Source organism: Varroa jacobsoni, unplaced genomic scaffold, assembly GCF_002532875.2.
Source record: "Varroa jacobsoni isolate VJ856 unplaced genomic scaffold, vjacob_1.0 scaffold_340, whole genome shotgun sequence".
In the NCBI taxonomy this organism is placed as follows: Eukaryota; Metazoa; Arthropoda; class Arachnida; order Mesostigmata; family Varroidae; genus Varroa; species Varroa jacobsoni.
Window position 1 is genome coordinate 390783 of NW_019213242.1, and position 6526 is coordinate 397308.

Here is a 6526-nt window from a genome sequence, read left to right on the forward strand (position 1 = left end):
TGATACCCTTAGCGTCGCACATCGAGGAGGGCATGTAATTGCAAGCCATTAAACGGTCAAGCTATGGCTAGCGACCTACGACAGAGGTGGCTTATTTTAGGTTTTCATTGATGCTAATTGGACTGAGCTGTACACAGTAGCCGCGATCCTGCCTTGCGGAATAGAACGATCTCTTTGCCAGTTCAAACTACGCGAGCCGACCATTAAATTACGAAATACGGAAATACGAAAAACACGAACTCATTACCAAGCTCAGCTGCTGTGACGACGCCCACTACTGCTGCTCCTCGTGCTGCGGAAGCTCATCAGTTTTGAACTATTCCAACAGTCAAGCGAAGATCGACGCTGCTTTGCATCGGTGATAATTGTTCAGTTTCCCTCCTGTTGCAACCGGTCTCACGTTGCATTCAGATTCAAAAACAAATGGTTCTGCATTGACGATAAAAACTCGCTAACGGTAGCATGCTGAAACCTGAAAATTATGCTCTCTTTGACTTTCTGCCTGAATTGTGGCTTATGTTTTACATTTCGTAGCTTGTAGGCGCCGTCCGTTCTATGCGCTATAGGACGGACGCCTTTTCGATAGTCGGAACTGCTTTGTGGACGACTTCGCTTATGCAGACGGAACGAGTCAGTCGATGGATCAAGCTATGCCCGCTCTCTGCGTCGAAAATTAGCTGCTGTCAGTGATATGATTAGTACAGACAAATAAGAATGGCACTCTGGCAGAAGGAACTACAGCCGCCCATGAGCATATTGGGGTGTGATGGCAGTTTACAAGGATACCGAATGCACGAACGCACGCGATGACCGCTAGCGACAGCATAAACGCAATGGCAGGTGATCAATAGCGGTAGTTATATCGGATTTTTCAATAACTAGAAACAACTAGCAATAGGGGTGATACATAACAAGTTTTAGTTGGCGGGTAGCAAAGTTGTCGCCAAACTAAAAAATGTCGCTGCGAAGCGTCGCATATGTGGTCAAACTTACATCGAGCGCAATATAACGAGGATACCCGTATATAAGTTGCGCAGTTATACTGGAGTGCCGAAACCACGCGAATCCGTGAGGCACTAACGTCTTCGAGAAAAGCTTCTGGGCTCGAGCATTGCCGACCTTATTGCATGCTAGCAGGCACGGCTGCCTGATTCGTGCTTCTGTGCAGACGATCATTCATATATCCACCTAACTATAAGTTGGACGCAAATTTCGATTAGCAGAAATACAATTAATAGATCTATGTTTATATTACGGTTATCTCCATTCTGGACCCGTTGAATGCGGCGCCCTTAATAAACAGTAACGTGTCACGGCAAATGTGAATGAATGCTGATTTATATCTGCCCTAAATGAGCCATATGCCGACGCTGAGCGTGCTGACTACTAGCGCTAACAGCTGCAGCCACACTTCTCACATATGTATCTCAATGATATTATAGTTCTTAGTGATAGTAAAGCTGATGACAGTAGAGGTTTTACGGTTATCACCTACACCTACAAAAGCGTCTACTAATGGTGTCTTTTCTGTTGCTCTACCCATCTGTTTGACTATTACTGCAGCGCAGACTGACCAGTTCCCAAAGCTAGCTATCGTTGCGTTACCTCATACACTGAGTCACTTTCCACTGCCCTATAGAGTACTCAGTAAGCGTAGCTAATAAAGCTAGATTGGCTGGCTAATTGCTTACCAATGACCGTGACAAACTCTGAATTCCTTATCGACATGACGGGCACTTTTTCTTTCAGCCATTCAGATTGTTCCATATGACCGTGGCCAATTAACAGATCTCTATTGCATATTCAAGGGACGAAAGATGGCAGGCTCACGAGCCTACGGCTGATAGGTATGGTCCGTCTGACAGACCTACAAGCACGCGATCGTCCAAAGCGCGACCACCGCCAAGGGTAAAATTACCAGCGACTTACTTCTAATTGGCCCATACGTACCCAATTGTTTACCGTGGCAACATTTTCGATTCAAATCAAGGACAAAAAATATTCCCAACTTAATTAACGATTCTACAAACTCTGTTTGCCCGTGTCAAAGGAAAATCTCAAGAGGTTCAGTCAAGGCTCTTCTGCCAATTTTATTTTTCTCTATTTAGACATAGTTACTCACTCGACTCTCAGTCGAATAGATTTTTACGACCTCCTTTTGCCTAACATGCTTGTATCGGTATATGTAGAAGCGGAAATTGAAACACTGAGATCAACCCAAAATAAGCATTATGGCTTCCACTGGGTAGAGTGACAAGTACAAGTTACTTGAACAATGCCTTTATATGAACCTGCTAGTTCTGATAATGACAACAGGCATCATCACCAACCAACTCTCTCATATATCGTATTCGAAACTGCTAACCGGTGCGGATTTGAACTCGAAGACGTATAAAGCGTGCTTAGTGATGCATGCGCCTGTAATTATCATTAGGCTACATCTAATTCTCCAGCGACTTTGGTCGCTCTTCAGACTGAAATACAGAAGCTGTATCATGTAATCATTATAATAATGAAGATTAATTGAAATATTTGTGTGTAAATGCCATCAGGGCTGCCGTGATTAGATCTTCATTGAAAGGTATAGCACGTCGATGTACTGAGCTTTGATTCCCGGCAAGCTGTGTCATTGACGACGCGAAAAATATCAAGTTAATGAGAATATTGACTTGATTCGATGTGTTTTGTCGAGATTCTTTTCTATTTGAATTGGCGCACTGTATTCTTGTTCGATGCTCGTCATTAACATGCTCTGCTATAATTTCCATGGTCTGCTTGCTTCCCTGTTTTTTGGCCCTTTCGTTGGATACCGCCCGTCAGCCTGCAACACGAAATGTCGTCGTGGCCGTTAATGATCGTTATTTCACTGTTCGATAGTGAGAATGGCTATAATGGCACCACACTGTATGGTGATGCTGAATCTCCGTCTGGCGGGATGGCGGCAGTCTGTATCAAGATGTCAGAAATTCAGAACAAAAAATCGATTGTAGGAAGACTGTGTCTTACGGAATTGAACTAGTGATCAAGATGCTCATGTACGCATTCCATAGTATACGTACATCTATTCGTACAACAAAAACATGAGATTTCTTGTCCTGCGCTAGTAAGCGGACACGGTACAGTTTCTTGCATATTCACTATACACGTACTGATTTGCCTCTCTAAGCAAATGTACGAAGCCAATTGAAATATATTGTATATTTAGACAATTTCATACAAATTCCTAGATACGCATCTACCCCTTTGCTCACGGAAGCCAAGGCCTCTCTGCAGCCCTATACTACCAATGTCATCCGTCAACACCTCATCTCATGTTATGTCACAGATGTTCTATTTTAGATACTGACCTGACCACTATTCCACTGGCACGCGACAATAAATGTCAGCCGTTTAACTGGAGATTTTCCTTTTGCCAATGTCATCGTTGTAGCACTCCGTATCTCGCTTTCGTAGCGGGTGACGCCATTGCTGCCGTTCGAGCCATACGAAAATCCAATTTTCGCCGCCGTTGCTGCTAGTCCTTGCACGGACTTCTGACTAGCTGCTATTGTCGGCTATTGCTTCTGCTCGGGCCCTACTAGCGGTCCATTCGCCTCTGTATCATCTGTGTTATGGCGTAGATGGGCGAGCCGGTTGGTTGTTACTTTGATGGCGTATTGCGCTACCGCTGTCCCTTATTCTACAGCCGCTTCTATGGCTTCAGCGTCGGCTGGATCGACGACGAGCCAAGCCAGCGACGCGAGTTCGTTCCCTCAGTGGCCGTTAGCCACCGGTCAGAAAGTCGCACTTCGAACGGGCGGCTCGCTTCGTCAGCGGCTCGAGCTTCTGCTACCGTCGATGAGCGGTTGACGACAGAGTACTACTTTCGGTAGGCTGCTGGCTGGTTCAGCCGTTCACTCTGTTCCGTCACTTTACCCCCTCTGATCGGGTCATCACACTGAGCAGAAGTTGAAGAAAACGCGAAATGATCTCTTCTGCTGCCGCTGGTCGAATAGCGTTCAGCGTTCGCCGAAAATCAAACTCGCAGTAGCTGACGCTGGCTGTGACAATGCGGTTGAACGCGGACTCCAAGGAATGCCGAACGCCGATTATTTGATGATCCGGGACCGCTGCGCTGCGAATAGACCAAAGGCAGAACAAAGGTCAGTAACAGCAACAGCTGAACTAGCTACCGAGGCAATGAGCAAAATAGACCGCATTCGCTACCCACACCAGCAGCAACAAGCAAAAATAGCCACAGCATTCCAGAGCTATCGAACAAAAAAGACGGAAAAATCGACAACGTAGGTAAGAGCAGCAGCAGCAGCACCAGCACCAGCAGCAGCAGCAGGAGTAAAAAGGCAGAAGAAGAAGAAGAGATCGAAGTAACGCCGAAAAACGAAGCAAGCGAAGAGGCCGACAGAAAGTCAGCTAATGGTAACTTCGGCTTATTCTGACGAAGCTGAACTGCACTACCAGAAGCGACAGCCACAGCGACTTCAGAAGCGAAGGAGCTACACCGATCGGATCAAATGCTGGCGGAGGATAGCTTTTGCTGAACAGAAGACACGGCGAGACGATGCGGTAGCGGCATATTACAGGCTAGGAAACGCACAATCATCGCCGTAGATGGCATTGAACGTTTAGGGAAGAAAATCGACAGACACAGCTGTTTGCTTGGTGACGAGGCTATGGTTACGTGTATACAGGCTGTTCGTACCATTCGTTCGTATTGCTGATGTAGGATTCGATCACGTTTGCTGCCTGTGTATACGAGCGGGTTTGATTCGGGGATAAACAGTCAACGCAAGGCACAGTCTCCGTATGTCATATTACGTTCCTTGCATGCTCCTTGCATTTGGGCGTTAGTTACCCTAGATAATGGTGGAACGTTGGAATCTTTACATACATTTATGCCAATAAGACTGATAATAGTAATAAATAGAAGTTGTGGCATTTATTATATAGAGGTACATGTGAACGTGTGCAGGCAGACACGATAAAGCATGTCCAGGCTCAACTTATCCGTGGATACTTTGAGATAAAGAACATAAAATTTTCGGTGCTCGTTTGACATGTAAATTTTTATATGAAATACATGTAGGACAACCAGATACCGTTGAATGTTTAGACATTTAAAAAGGAATTCGGATTAGGCGGAACAGGACGAAATTGGACACGAATAGAACGGATCTACGCAAGATGCGATGGCGCTGCATCGTTGCGCAGGTGAAAGGAACAGGTGCGTCATTTAATCAAACTTACAGCCTGTTATGATAAGTACCAACGTTTTGGGTCAAATGATAATAATTATTGGGTGCTCTAAACGTTGGATTTCCCAGCGTCGGTCTACAGAGCCGATTTGCTAGCGCTGTTGGTGGTAAACATCTACAGAAAACTTGCATAGCTTAAATCTACAATTTTATTAGCTTTATCAACATGGTCTGTCTAATTATATTCAGAAAACGTCATATATGAATAAGCAGTAGCCGCTAAAGAGAGAATATATGCGTAAATGCCAAAACTATTCGTTCCATTGAAGTAGAATTGTATCCAACAAGTTCGTACTCAAATATAAGATGTTTGTTGATGTAGGGGGTTTCGAAGCCCCTGCGAAACCTCCGCATAGCCAATTGGACGCTTCAAGAACAATGTCTGTATGCTACTTAACTTAAGAATGTATCAAAATGTATATGCTGATCATTATTATTTATATTTGATTGATTTGTCCGTTATCGGGATAAAATAATCCTGGATCTAGTATTGATGATCACTGGCTGTATTCAACTGTGTGTAAGTGCAATCAATTCAACAAGGATCGCCGACTTTCGTTCGTTCTGTTAATTTTTCGCTGTTTTCTACCTCGAACGCCTATCAGTCGCAATTGAGCGCGGCTTACACAGCGAAGCAAAGATTCTAAAGGATTTCTGTTTCTTTATCTACTGTAAAGAAGAGGGGCACCCTGTCTGCAGTCGCGATCCGCTTCCATCTCCCCTGTAGGGATATGGCTTATAAGAACATAGTCAGTGCCAATACTGTGGTCCTGTTGACGATATTACCAAAGCTAAGGCCTCAGCTGAGGGTCTCCTTTATGCCTTCGAATATGCTGGATCTTCTTTTTCTCTGTTTTGTCTTTGTGCTCTACGTACATGGACTTGGCAACAGCAGCCTTGTTCGGATGCGGACGAAGAAACGTGTGCTTACGACAAGCTATCTACAACTGATCTAACCTATGCCGATCGAAGCTCAAAGCGAGATGCAGTGCGTTTTCGTTTGTCTGTTTGGAGCGCGTTCGGATCTGCCGTGGCTTTTTGCCGACTTCCTCATGTGGTGACTGACAGATGACGCGACTTACGGACACACTTTGGCGGCCCTTCGATCCTTGTTCTAACTATGGACGGCTATGTATATAGCCCTTCTACAGTCAAGAACTGAAGTATGCACACTGAGGCTGCGTGTCCACATTTCTCTCCCATAGTGTGGTTTTTTGGAGAACGATCAGGTAAAAATTATTTTTTTTTTCGGCCTTTGTTGGGGTTGGTGTTAT

General features: G+C 44.9%; 1 long non-coding RNA gene across 2 annotated transcripts; it reads right to left on the bottom strand.

Moving 5' to 3' along the window:
* Nucleotides 1-2065: 2065 nt before the first annotated feature.
* Nucleotides 2066-4988, bottom strand: LOC111259514 (uncharacterized). 2 transcript variants are annotated; one of them, XR_002679679.2, is made up of 3 exons: nt 4700-4988; nt 3348-4114; nt 2066-2821 (listed from the first exon to the last, which is right to left on the bottom strand). It is a non-coding gene; the product is annotated as an uncharacterized LOC111259514 (long non-coding RNA). The 2 variants fall into 2 exon arrangements; XR_015310627.1 differs by lacking the exon at nt 4700-4988 and having other exon boundaries at nt 3348-4502.
* Nucleotides 4989-6526: the final 1538 nt, after the last annotated feature.